The sequence below is a fragment of the Leptonychotes weddellii genome, chromosome 4, assembly GCF_054177405.1.
Source record: "Leptonychotes weddellii isolate Sample4059 chromosome 4, ASM5417740v2, whole genome shotgun sequence".
In the NCBI taxonomy this organism is placed as follows: Eukaryota; Metazoa; Chordata; class Mammalia; order Carnivora; family Phocidae; genus Leptonychotes; species Leptonychotes weddellii.
The window spans coordinates 47,364,244-47,378,794 of NC_138372.1; positions in this window are offsets into that span (position 1 = coordinate 47,364,244).

Genomic DNA, 14,551 nt, shown 5'->3' on the forward strand with positions numbered 1-14,551 from the left:
CTCGATCCAGGGACTCCAGGATCATGACCTGAGCCGAAGGCAGTCGCTTAACCAACTGAGCCACCCAGGCGCCCTTATTTTATTTTTTTTTAAAGGTCTTATTTATTTAATTGACAGAGAGAGAGAGACAGCGTGAGAGGGAACATAAGCAGGGGGAGTGGGAGAGGAGGAAGCAGGCTTCCTGCTCAGCAGGGAGCCCAATGAGGGGCTCGATCCCAGGACCCCAGGATCATGACCTGAGCAGAAGGCAGTCGCTTAACCAACTGAGCCACCCAGGTGCCCCCATGTTAAATATTTTAAATGAAGGAATTTTTAAAATATTTATTAGATGTCTAAAAGGTATAAGACATGTCAGGTTCATAATATAATTTGATTTTCTGGAATGTTTTCTCTGCCTTCTCCTCCCCGAAATACCATAAGACGGTTCTACCTCCAAACTAATGGGGAAACCCCCTCTAGAGTACTTCAGTTTTCAGCGAGCCTCTGCTTCAATTCTTCCCGTGGAAGAGGACTCAAACCTTACCAAACATTCATTGCTCTTAGGGACATTTTTATTTGCTACACTTTCTTTTATAGAACTTGTTTATTTCTTTAGTAAAATGTAGAGGATTTGAGAGTCGTTTGCTTAGATTTTAATATTAAAGATGACCATGTAAGATGGTCATATGTATTTTTTTAAGATTTTATTTATTTATTTGTTAGAGAGAGAGAGAATGTGCACAAGCAGGGGGAGCATCAGACAGAGGGAGAGGGAGAAGGAGGCTCCCTCTGAGCAAGGACCTCCATGTGGGGCTCAATCCCAGGACCCTGGGATCATGACCTGAGCCGAAGGCAGATGTTTAACTGACTGAGCCACCCAGGCGTCCCATAAGATGATCATATTATCATGTGTTGGGTTTTTTTTTTTTTTTAATCTAGAAACATCATTCACTGTGGTTTGGCTTTTACATTAAAACTACTGTTTGTGGGGAAAATTGAGCAAAAGCTAAAGCTTTGAGAAAGCATCAGCGTTCTGTATTCAGTATACGTGTTCCAGGACTGTCCAGAAGCCTTGTTCTGAGACCCACTTGGAGAGCCTCTAGTTATCACCTCTCCTAAGATTGGGTTTAGACAATACTGGTGATAAATGTCTTGTGGGATGATTTTAGAATTTCATGTTCTTTATTTTAACCAGAAAAAAAAAGCATTTTAAAAAAATTAAACAAATCATTTAATTTCTCTTTCATTGCTGTAACCATTGGCATAATGGTTATCTCTTAAGCTGTCATTCATCCCAACCTTCACCATATGAAACTAGATATCTTCTCTGAAAAATATTCATGTGGATTCTACTATATAATATAAAGAAGAAGGAAGGAGAATCCTAGATTATTTGGCTATTGCCCTCCAGCTGGGATCAACATAACATGCTCTTTAAATTAAAAAAAATTTTTTTTAAGATTTTTTTTTTAAGATTTTATTTATTTATTTGACAGAGAGAGACACAGCGAGAGAGGGAACACAAGCAGGGGGAGTGTGAGAGGGAGAAGCAGGCTTCCTGCAGAGCAGGAAGCCCGATGTGGGGCTCGATTCCAGGACCCCGGGATCATGACCCGGGCCGAAGGCAGACGCTTAACGACTGAGCCACCCAGGCGCCCCGATAACATGCTCTTTAGTTTTATACACTTAATGCAATTTTTTTTTTGCAAATTTATATCTAGTTTGTGTGGTCCCTGTTGATTTAGTCGTTATATAGCCCAGTTAGCTTCTTCCTCTGCCATTGTTACAGATTATACCAGTAAGCCATCTCTCAAATTCTACCATCTTGCAAATGTAAATGTTGGTTACAAGAGCAAGGTGGTATCAAGATCAGCACAAATTAATCACAACCACTGAGAAACATCTGCTTTATTGATGGTACTTCAACAGCATCACCTTTCCACATACATCAGGAATTATGACTTTATGATAAAGTTGCTCTTGTTGCTAGAGGGAATCAAGTGCAAGTATTAATAGATTGGGTTAAAAGACAAGACTAATTCCTAGTCCTAGTCCTGACATTGAACTTGGAAGTATCTGGTGGACTCTGTATTTGCTCATGTAAAAATTACTATTGAAAACTTAGCTGAGAGAAAGAGAGGAGTATAGTATTATAACTATCATTTCAGATTTTTAGCCAACAGATCTTTTTGAGTACTGTTTAAAAATTTAGAGATTTTTTTAAACCTTAATTTCACTTTTGTCTTGGCTTAAGGTATCTTTTTTTCCAAGACATCTGTCATTCAAACCTCCAGCCGTTTAATGACTCCTTTATTGATATTGATAGTGTATATTGTAGTTTAGGGTAAGAGACTAAATCACCCCTCTCTACCACCACCATCCATGGGGCCCCATGAATAAATTGAAGGCCCCCTCCATAGGATACTGAGAATGAATGCACCCTCTACTTTGGGAGCCATCATTCTAGTACAGTATATTCAATATACATACTTAATGGATTACATTTATTACTTTTAAATATTCTTACATAGATGAGATGAAGTGTGAGGAAACACTTTATTAAATTTTGAGAGCTAAAAACTTACTCTGTATGAGATAGCTATACTGTATTTTCAAAATCCATTCCCTTGCTAAGGAGGGTTTATTATTTGAGGTGCAGAATGATATTCTGGAAAGGGTATGAGCTATGGATCTAATAGTCCCGAGTCAAGTCCTGGCTCTGCTGCTTCCTAAATATAATTTTCATCAGAGTTATTTAGTCTGTCTGAATCTCAGTTTTCTTATCTATAAAATGGGGATCATAATATGAAGATTTATTATGATAATGTATTTGGAGTGCCTAAAAATGGTGGCTATTATCACTTTACAGTTTTGCTGATTTTATAGCAGTCATATTTTCATGAGGCTACCTTTATTTTTTTCTTTGATATCATATACCAATATTTGTCACATTTCATATTTAAAAATGAAGTTGCTGACACCACTGTCCCTTTCATCTGTTTGAGTGAGGTATCATTTTTGTGTTCTCACAACTTAACAAATGTGAAACAATTTACTCTGTAGTGCCACTTGGTAAATCACTTTTTCACTTTCAGGGTATTTTTCAGTCTTGTGGATGAGAGGTCTCGACAATAGTCATTAAAGATATGATAGCACTTTCACAAGAACAAGGACATGTGCCTTATGTCTTTGCTGAGCTCTAGTCTAGGTGGACTAATTTTAACATTTTTCTAGATCTGCAATAAGATTTCACTAGGAGAAGTCACTGTCTGCCTAGATTGGATCTGATCAGGCAAACACCTAATTTTGAGCTTGCAAAGATCACCTCAGTTATTCTATCTGGTTAATGGGAAGATGTGATATCATATAATTAAAGGAAGATGTGATAGAAATCAGATTGATTGGGGTTTGCTGCCTGGTGATTTTCACTAAGTCACTTGAAACCTCAAATTATGATAATTTAGTTGAGACGTATGTTTATTTAGCTTATTTAAATTAAAGCAAACATCACCTTTTTTAAGATTTTATTTATTTGTCAGAGAGAAAGAGCACAAGAAGGGGAAGGGGAAGAGGCAGAGGGAGAAGCAGGCTCCCCACTGAGCAGGAAGCCCAATGGGGGACTTGATCCCAGGACTCTGGGACCATGACCCAAGCTGAAGGCAGACACCCAACCGACTGAGCCACCCAGGCGTCCCTAAAGCAAACATCACTTAAAAAGTATGAGAAAGAGAGAGAAAGAGAAAGAGAGAATGAAAAACCATTGAAATGTGAAGATGCCTTTAATTCTCTTCAGTGGGCATGGGATACAGGGAAATGTGTAAGGATGGCGTGAAGTTGCTGTTTCCAGTTAGTCATTTCCCTTATGTATTTTTTTAACTTTTAAAAAGATTTATATTTATTCATTTGAGAGGGAGAGAGAGAGGCAGAGAGAGCAAAGCAGAGGGAGAGGGAGAAGCAGACTCCCCGCTGAGCTGGGAGCCAGAAGTGGGGCTCCATCCCAGGACCCAGAGATCATGACCTGAGCCGAAGGGAGATGCTTAACCATCTGAGCCATCCAGGCGCCCTTTAAAAATTTTTTTTGAAAGATCTTATTTATTTATTTGACAGAGAGAGAGCAGAATCAGGGGGAGTGGCAGGTGGAAGGAGACGGAGAAGCAGGCCCCAGGTATCATGACCTGAGCCAAAGGCAGACGCTCAACTGACTAAGCCACACAGGCACCCCTCCCTTATGTATTTTATAATGTGAGCATCTTGCTACAGAAAATGGGATGGGATCTCAGTGTTTAAATATACTTTCCTTGGGCGCCTGGGTGGCTCAGTTGGTTAAGCGACTGCCTTCGGCTCAGGTCATGATCCTGGAGTCCCGGGATCGAGTCCCGCATCGGGCTCCCTGCTCAGCGGGGGGTTTGCTTCTCCCTCTACCCTCTGCCCTCTCGTGCTCTCTGTCTCTCATTCTCTCTCAAATAAATAAATAAAATCTTTAAAAAAATATATATATACTTTCCTTATATTTTTGTACAACATGGCCCCTAAATGCAAGCTAGTTATTACATCTAGAGTTCAACCAAGAAGACATCAACCTGTTCTAACAATGGAGAAAAAGCTGACTGTTAGATCAATGGAGAGATGGTATGCTTGTATATAGTTAAGGACCACTTGAAGGGATTTTGTGACTAATTTTTATTATATTTGATTTTTTACCTTACATGTTACTTTATATTCTAACTCCTGCACAAAATGCAATTTCCATTGTAATATCTGCCTTACCAGGGTTGTTCTGGGAATCAAATGAGATAATATACGTTAAAGTGCTCTGCAAAATTCACCATGCTATAAAATGTAAAATGTTTCTGTACTCTGGACAAGACTTGGCATGCCATTTAAATGTTTTTATTCTGTGTTTTCACACAGAAAGTGAATTGTAGCTGTGTACAGAACAACAGTCACAACAATAATAATGATAGAAGCTAAGAAGATTGATTAATTGACCACTTATAACATGCCAGGAAATGTGTTTAGCACTTTAAGTGGATTATCTAAATTAGATTGGGAAGAGTTCTTCCACTTAGATTTCTATACTATAAGCCCCCCTACTGGGATCTCAGTTTCAAATATTATATACACTTTCTGGGAAACCTCCACATTACTCGTGTGTGTGTAGCCAGGATTTTTTCTTCTGATACAGCTGAATTTTTTAAAAGATTTTATTCATTCATTCATTTATTTATTTATTTATTTATTTGAGAGAGAGAAAGAGAGAAAATGAGCAGGAGGAGGAGCACAGGGAGTAGGACAAGCAGACTCCTTGCTGAGCACGGAACCCGACTTGGGTCTCAATCCCACTACCCCAAGATCATGACCTGAGCCAAAATCAAGAGTCAACACTCAAGCAACTGAGCCACCCAGGTGCCCCTGATACAGCTGAATTTAATAACTAAGAAGGGCCAGATGAGAAAATACTTATTTCCTACTATTTACATGGGGAGGAATTTTCATTTGAGGACTTGTGAACTTTTACCTCTTTTTTTTCTTAAGATTTTATTTATTTTTTAGAGAGAGAGTGCACACAAGCATGAGCAGGAGGAAGGGCAGAGGGAGAGGGAGAGAATCTCAAGCCAACTTCAAGCTGAGCATGGAGCCCAGCACGGGGCTTGATCTCACAACCCTGAGATCATGACCTGAGCCAAAACTAAGAGTCTGAGACCTAACCGACTAAGCCACCCAGGGGCCCCGAACTTTTACCTCGTATTCACTCCTCTCCTGAGGGAGGGAGGAGGACTTATTTGATTAGTGAGTTTAGAAGAAGAGCTAAGCATTTGTGGATCAGCCATTCCTGCACATTTTGGATTTGCCTGCTCTCAGGGAGGTCACATTAAGGTTTTCAGCCTCTGTCATACCATGACCTTAGCAAAACATGGTCTTACTTGTGGTTGAGGCCCGCAGCTGTTTGGTGCTCCCAAAGACTGGGTAAATCTAACTAGTTCAGCAACTGTTAGCAAGTTCACTTGGTTGCACATCACTTAATTTAGATTTCATTAGAAATAAAACTAATATTTCTTGTCTCTGACTCCTGTGTCTACCTCTCAGATGGTTCTAAATTTAGGTGGGAAAGAGAAAGGTTATAAATGAACTACTTAATGGGGCGCCTGGGTGGCTCAGTTGGTTAAGCGACTGCCTTCAGCTCAGGTCATGATCCTGGAGTCCCGGGATCGAGTCCCGCATCGGGCTCCCTGCTCGGCGGGGAGTCTGCTTCTCCCTCTGACCCTCCTCCCTCTCATGCTCTCTGTCTCTCATTCTCTCTCTCAAATAAATAAATAAAATCTTAAAAATAAATAAATAAATAAATGAACTACTTAAAACCCTACAAGAGACAGTATAAGAGAGTGGTTAAGAGCACAGGTATGGAAATGAATTTACCTAATTTCAAATTTGGGCTCCATCACTTTTCAGCTGTGTTACTGTATGCAGGTTACTTAAATTCTCTGTGCCTTAGTTACCTTATCTGTAAAATGGGGACAATAATAGAACTCACCCTCATAGTGAGAAGATTAAATGAATTAATACATGTAAAATGCTTAGAACAGTCCTGGGTATATCAGCATTCAATAAAAGTTAGCTTTTCTTCTTATTATATTAACAGTAATAGCCCAAGGATACAATCTAAATATTTGCACAAATAATTTGCATTCAACTTTTAACTTGCCTCCTTAAGTAGTGTTAATTCAGGGGCGCCTGAGTGGCTCAGTCGTTAGGCCTTCAGCTCAGGTCACGATCCCACCATGGTCCTGGGATCGAGCCCCGTTGGGCTCCCTGCTCAGCGGGAAGTCTGCTTCTCCCTCTCCCACTCCCCCTGCTTGTGTTCCCTCGCTGTCTCTCTCTCTGCCAAATAAATAAAAAAAAAAATCTTAAAAAAAATGTTGATTGACTGATTATCAGCACAGGGGCCTTCTACTGTTCCATTCTCTGTGCTAACTATGGTAATTTAATCTTTTTCCTCCCCCTTGCCACAATCCATAGAAATGGGACTCACAGTGACATCCCTAAGGGACACTTTTAGACTTCTTCTTTGAGGTCTTCAAGCTAGTCCACTGTGCTTGTTCTTATTTCAGAGCCCCATAGCACTTTGCCTATCGTATACAATTTCACAATTAAATGTGTGTTATCATATGTAATGGGATGCTGAATAGGACAGAATTTTTTTAAAGAAAAGCACCTCAGTGTCTCTTCTTCGGGTACAAATATGTTACAGTAATATTTGGGGAAGCATGTTTAACGTTTTATCATGGAGAATTTCAAATATACAGAAAAGTTGAAAGAATTTTTTTTTAAAGATTAAAAAAATTTTTTTTAAGTAATCTCTAAACTTACAACCCCAGGATCAAGAGTCACGTGCTCTATCAATTGAGTCAGCCAGATGCCCCAAAAAGTTGAAAGAATTTTACAACAAGCACCTGTATACTCACCATCCTACCATTAACATTTTTAAAATTTTTTAAAAAGACTTTATTTTTTAAGTAATCTCTACACCCAACATGGGGCTCAAACTCACAACCCTGGGATCAAGAGTTGCCTGCTCCACCTACTGAGCTAGCCAGGCACCCCTACCATTAACATTTTAATACACTTGCTCTATCACAGAATTTCCAGCCAGTCATCCTTTCATCTATCCAACATCCCATCTTACTTTTCTGGTGCGTTTCAAAATAGTGTTGCAGCAATATTTTGAAATGCTAACCTTTGCTTCTTTCTTTGGAATTCCTGCAACTCCTCTCTTTCCTGTCTAAGGCAGAAATGTGGCTGAATGAAGGGCTTTGGAGCCTCACAGCTTGGGCTTGAAATCCAGCTTTGCCACTTACTAGCCATGTGACCCCACGTAACTTTACTGTTACTTAGTGTCCTCATCTATAAAAGAGGTAATAGTAGTACCTACCTTATGAAGTTGTGAAAATGCATGTGAAGTGCTTACAATAGTGGGTGACCTGCAGACACTCGTAGAGTAGTAACTTGTGTTAGGAAATTTATACACATTAACAAAGGATTTAATTCTCACCACAACCCCATGAGGTAGTACCATTATTATAAAATGTAGTGTATATTTGCTATTATTATTTGTTATAGCAGAAATTCATAGAGAAAAATCTCTGCTTAGTTTTTTTTTTAAGATTTTACTTTATTTTTGATTTTTTTAAGTAGGCTCCATGCCCAGCACAGAGCCCAAGGTGGGGCTTGAACTCATGACCCTGAGATTGATAGCTGAGCTGAGATCAAGAGTCAGACACTTAACTCACCCAGCCACCCCTAAAGATTTTGTATTTAAGTAATCTCTATACCGAACATGAGGTTCAAACTCACAACCCCAAGATCAAGAGTCAGATGCTCTACCAACTGAGCCAGCCAGGCACTCCTCTGCTTAGTTCTTGATTTTATTTTTATTCTTTTTAAGATTTTATTTAATTATCTGTCAGAGAGAGAGAGAACACACAAGCAGGGAGAGAGGCAAGCAGAGGAAGAAGCAGGCTCCCCGTTGAGCAGGGAGATGTGGGACTCGATATGAGGATCCCAGGATCATGACCTGGAGCCAAAGGCAGACACGCTTAATGACTGAGCCACCCAGGCATCCCAGTTCTTGAGTTTTAAAACAAACATTTTGAAGTTCATGGCAAAAATAATGCCATGGGAAGGAAGCTTTTTGAAAGAAACTGGGCTCCTTTCCTGTCAAAACCTATGTACCCAAGGAAAAAGTTTATGTCATTAACAGTTCATTTTGGAACAACAGATAGAGTCTCACCTGGCCAAATTATGTAAAATTTCCTAGTCATGGGGAGAAGAGAGGAGAAACAACCAGAGAGAAGCTGATGAGGGTAATTCCTAGAGTTGGGGTAAATATCCCTCTGGATGGATTTGGGGATTGGACAGCAGAGGAGAATTGTGCTTCCTACAAATATTTTTTGGACTCTTGCGATGCAATCTTTGTGTGTGTGTGTGTGTGTGTGTGTGTGTGTGTGTGTGGTGAGAGCACTTAAGATTTACTCTCTTAGCAAGTTTAAAGTATACAATGCAGTATTAACTATAATCACCATGTTGCAAGTTAGATCCCCAGCATGTATTCATCTTATAACTCAAAGTTTGTATCCTTTACCAATATTTCTCCATTTCCTCCCACCCTCCTCCAGTCTTGGCAACCATTTTACTCTCTGCTGCTATTACTAGTTTGAGTTTTTTCGGTTCCACATATAAACAGGATCATATAGTATTTGTCTCTCTATGTCTGGCTTATTTCACTTAGCATAACATCCTTTAGTGTGATATTATGATTTATAATAAGAAATATATATTTTGGTCTTTTGTTTTTTTTTAATCCCATCCCTCCCTCCAGTCCAAACTAGACTATCAACTACTGCCTCAGGAAAGGGAAACTATAAGAAACAAAATAAGTTAAATTTTTGGATTTTGAGCACAAAAAACCAAAGGCATAGCAAAACAAAGAAACAAAAAACATCTTTGGATGAGTACAGTTGTTTCTGGTTCCAGAGGAGATACACATTTTCTGGACTGGAAGAGAGGGATAGTCCCAGGCAAACTGGGACAGTTGGTAATCCTAGTTTGTTGGGGAGGTTATTCTGCTTCCAATTATAATTTGGTATTTACAAAATAAATTGTGTTGTTAGGATATATTAAGGACTTTAATTCAGTATACTACTAATAGAGGCAAAGCTTGGCAATATTTCAGTGTTCTCATTATATATGACATAAGTAGATAGCTGGAACTCCCCAAAGTTTTAGGAGGGATGCTTTTTTCATGCATTACTGACTTGAGTTGGCTCAAGTTCATTTGCTTCCATTTTTTAAAAGTTTTTATTTATTCATTCATTTAAGTAATCTCTATACCCAACATGGGGCTTGAACTCATGACCTCAAGATCAAGAGTTTCATGGTCAGGGCACCTGGGTGGCTCAAGTGGTTCAGCGACTGCCTTTAGCTCAGGTCATGATCCCGGAGTCCTGGGATCGAGTCCCGCATTGGGTTCCCTGCTCAGCAGAGAGTCTGCTTCTCCCTCTGACCCTACCCCCTCTTGTGCTCTCTCTCTCAAATAAATAAATAAAAATCTTAAAAAAAAAAAAAAAGAGTTGCATGGTCTTCCAAATGAGCCAGACACCTCCAATTGCTTCTATTTTTGCATTTCAATTTAAAATTATTCTAGGGCGCCTGGGTGGCTCAGTTGGTTAAGCGACTGCCTTCGGCTCAGGTCATGATCCTGGAGTCCCTGGATCGAGTCCCGCATCGGGCTCCCTGCTCGGCAGGGAGTCTGCTTCTCCCTCTGACCCTCCTCCTCTCATGCTCTCTGTCTCTCATTCTCTCTCTCTCAAATAAATAAATAAAATCTTTAAAAAAAAAATTAAAAAAAAATAAAAATAAAAATAAAATTATTCTAAACAGTTTATATGAATAAGCTGTATAAAATATATATTATTTTCCAATTGTTTTATCTAACCCTGTTTATTTGCCACAGGAAATCGGAAATAACTATAATAAATATAAGTAATATGGAGCTGTGGTTCAGAGCACAGTCTTGGGAGCCAGACTCTGGGTTTGAATCCTAGCCTTGCCCCTTACTAGCTGTGTGATATTGGGCAGGTTCCAGTCCTTCATCTACAAAATGGGAATTAAAATAGTACCTACCTAATAAGGTGGTGTGAGGATGAAATTAATTAATACATGTAAGGTGCTTATAATAGTGCCTGGCACAAATAGGCACTCAAGAATTATTAGGCAGTTTGTAAGTTCTTTTGCCCTACTAATGAAAACTCAAGAGTTTATCCATAGTTCACTCTTTTTTTTTAAGATTTTATTTATTTATTTGAGATAGAGAGTAAGAGAGAGAGAGCACAAGTGCGGGGCAGAGGGAGAGGGAGAAGCAGGCTCCCCGCTGAGCAAGAAGCCTGATGCGGGACTCAATCCCAGGATACAGGGACCATGACCAGAGCTGAAGGCAGATGTTTAACCGACTGAGCCACCCAGGCACCCCCATAGTTCATTATTTTCATAATTAAGGCTTCACAAAGAGTTGGGGAGGTAGGTTAGAATGTTTTCTGAGATGAAACATTGTTTCTTCCCCTTTTAATAGGACTGTTCTGTGGACTGAATTGTGTCCCCCCAAAAATTCATATGTTGAAGTCCACCCCCAACGTGACTGTATTTGGAGATAGGGTCTTTAGGAGATAAAGTTAAATGAGGTGATACGGGTGGGGAACTAGTCAAATAGAACTGATGACCTTGTACGAAGAGGAAGAGACAACAAGAGATTCACTTTGTGTCCCCCCCCAGCCCCCGCCACACACACACACACACACACACACACACACACACACACACACACGAGGAAAGGTCATTTGAGGACACAGAAGGTAGCAATCTACAAACCCAGAAGAAAGTTCTCACCAGGAATTTACCCTGCTGGACCCTGATCTGGGACTTCTAGCCACCGGGGCTGTGAAAAAACAAATTTATGTTGTTTAAGCTACCCAGCCTGTGGTATTTTGTTATAGCAACCCAAGCAGGGTAAGACAGACTGTTAATTAATGAGTACTGAAGACTGAGGGAAACCCTTAGAGTTGCAATTATTTGCCAAAGAATGGGCACCATCACTCAAGTTTTCTTACCCCATCCTGCCCTACACAAAGCTGCCTAATGACTGAGCAGAATGATGAAGTAGAAGGAAGACCTGCTCCATTGGCGCAACCCTGCCCCTCATCAACTGAGCGATTTGGGTCAAGTCTTTTTTTTTTTTTTTTAACTATTTATTTATTTGAGAGAGAGAGAGAGAGACAGAGATAGCAAGAGAGAGAGAGATAGCAAGAGAGAGAGACAGAGATAGCAAGAGAGAGAGACAGAGATAGCAAGAGAGAGAGCATGAGCAGGGAGGAGAGGGAGAAGCAGGCTCTCCGCTGAGTGGGGAGCCTGACATGGGAATTGATCCCAGGATCCTGGGATCATGACCTGAGCTGCAGGCAGACGCTTAACTGACTGAACCACCCAGGTGCCCGGGATGACCAAAATTTTTGTGGCAGGAAAGGAACAATATGATCGGAGAGAGTCAGGCTGCCATGGAAACACCAAGGCAGGATACTTCGCCAGAACTTTAGTGAGCAGACATAGGTCAGAGGAAGACTTCTGGGCAGGCAGGGACATCGAAGGAGAAATCAAAATGATGAGTGTGAGTTAGCCACGTGAATGGGGATGGTGTAAGGGTTGGTATACATGAGAGAGGGTAGAAAGGAAAGAGTATAAGAAGGAAGAACTGCTCAAAGGCAAAACAGTATGGTGTTTTCAGGGAATTCAGTATAACCAAAGCATACAAAACACTCTCCCAAACACAATCTCATTTAATCCAACATGTTAAATCTTTCACGATGAAAGCAATGTACCAGTTAGAATGTGTTCAGCTGCAAGGAAATGAAAACATGACTAATGGTGACTTAAGCAACACAGATGTTTAATTATCTGGAGGTAGCCAGTCGGGGCTGGTACTGTGATTTTTTTTTTTTTAAGATTTTATTTATTTATTTGACATAGAGAGAGAAACAGCGAGAGAGGGAACACAAGCCGGAGGAGTGGGACAGGGAGAATCAGGCTTCCTGCTGAGCAGGGAGCCTGATACAGGGCTCGATCCCAGGACTCTGGGATCATGACCTGAGCCGAAGGCAGACACTTAACGACTGAGCCACCCAGGGGCCCCTGGTACTGTGATTCTATAATGTCATCAAGCATCTGGGCTCTTCCCATCTTTCTGTTTCACCATCCTCAGCTTTTGGTCATTATGCATATTAGTTTTGGTAGAAAGAATAAAGCCCCCCCCAAGATATTCATATCTGAATACTTAGAACCTATGAATATATTAACTTCTCTTATAAAGGGACTTTGTAGATTTAGCTTAGAATCTTGAGATGGGGAGATTACCCTGGTTTATTCAGGTGGAACTAATGTAATCATGGGGTCCCTATAAGAGGGAGGCAGGAGAGTTAGAAAGAAATGTGTTGATGCAAGCAGAGGTCAGAGAAACAGATTTGAAGATGTGCTGCTGGTTTTAAAGATGGAGGAAGGAGTCATGATTCAAGGATGAAGGCAGGCTTTAAAAGCTGGAGAAGTTCTGACCTCCAGAACTGTAATACAATGAATATGTTTTTTAAGCCATTAAGTTTGTAGTAATTTGGCAATAGAAAATTAATACATCACCCATGGTTGCAAGATGGCTGTCAGAGCTCCAGGTATTACTTTCATATTTAATGCAGGGAGAAAAGGTAGGGGATAAAAGAGCAGAGCATGCTGCATCTATTCCTTTTGTCAGGAAAGAAAAAACTTTCACAAGCACCCTACCAGCTGACTTCTCTGTATACATCATTGACTAGAACTTGGGCAAAGTGGCCACTTCTAGCTATAAGGGAGAGTAGGAAGGTAACTCACTTTCCAGTCTCATTTTTTTTTAAATTATTTATTTATTTATTTGGCAGAGAGAGAGACAGTGAGAGAGGGAACACAAGCAGGGGGAGTGGGAGAGGGAGAAGCAGGATGATGACCTGAGCCGAAGGCAGACGCTTAACGACTGAGCCACCCAGGTGCCCCATCAGTCTCATTTGTTTTGTAGATGGGTTCAATTCATTATTAATGAAAGCATAAGAGGTTATGCTGAGGTGTAGGACCTGGGAGTATGGACTGAAGGTTCCTTTCATCTGGGAGAAAGGGCCCTGAGAAAGTCTCGGTCCTATGTGCTGGGTATCATTCATCTTCAGCAGCCTGAGGAAGAATGATAAGGTGCCCAGAAACTGGGCTTCTCATAATTGAGGATTCAGGTATTTTTGGGAAGTGAGAGTGGAAAGCATTTAAGAGTCTTTGGTGGGGAATGCTGGTATATGCCTTGAACCAGAGCCATAGGAGGTTTGTATTCTCTAGAAGCCAATTCCTCCTGTCAGGCATTTATGGAGAAGGTGAAGCCTGCTCCAAAACTATAGGAAGTGAAAGCTGAAAAATTACAGCCATAAGAAGGGCTCTTGAGAGCACAAAAGCAGGTGAGAACTGGAGTGGGGAAGGGAAAAAGTGAAATCAAGTATCCTTTTAGGGATGTAATGCAGAGAAAGCTAGGCATTATTTTTTATCAGCATTTATCTGTTTGATAGCTCTCTTATCAGGGGGCAGGCTTCTCTCAGTAAGAGGCCATGGTGAGATTGGTGATCATAGTCAAAAAAGCTTGGGTAGATTCCTTGGCATAGGATAGATATCTGGGCAAGGGATATGACAATTATAGCTTTTGGTAAAAGTTCATAAGCCTGCTTTAATGTACCAAGAGGAACACACAGCACTGAGAAAAACACAGAGTGACTCTGGCAGGGAGACAAAAGCTAAACAGAAACTAAGTTGCCTTCAATAGGGATCACACTCCTTGGCATTGGCTGGACCACAGGATTCCCCTGCTAGTTCTGGCTGTTGAATAGAAGTTTGTTGGAGTGGAGTCTCCACATATCTGAGTGGGGGAGCACCATCCTTGATCCTCATTCCTCCCTCCTATAGATACACTATG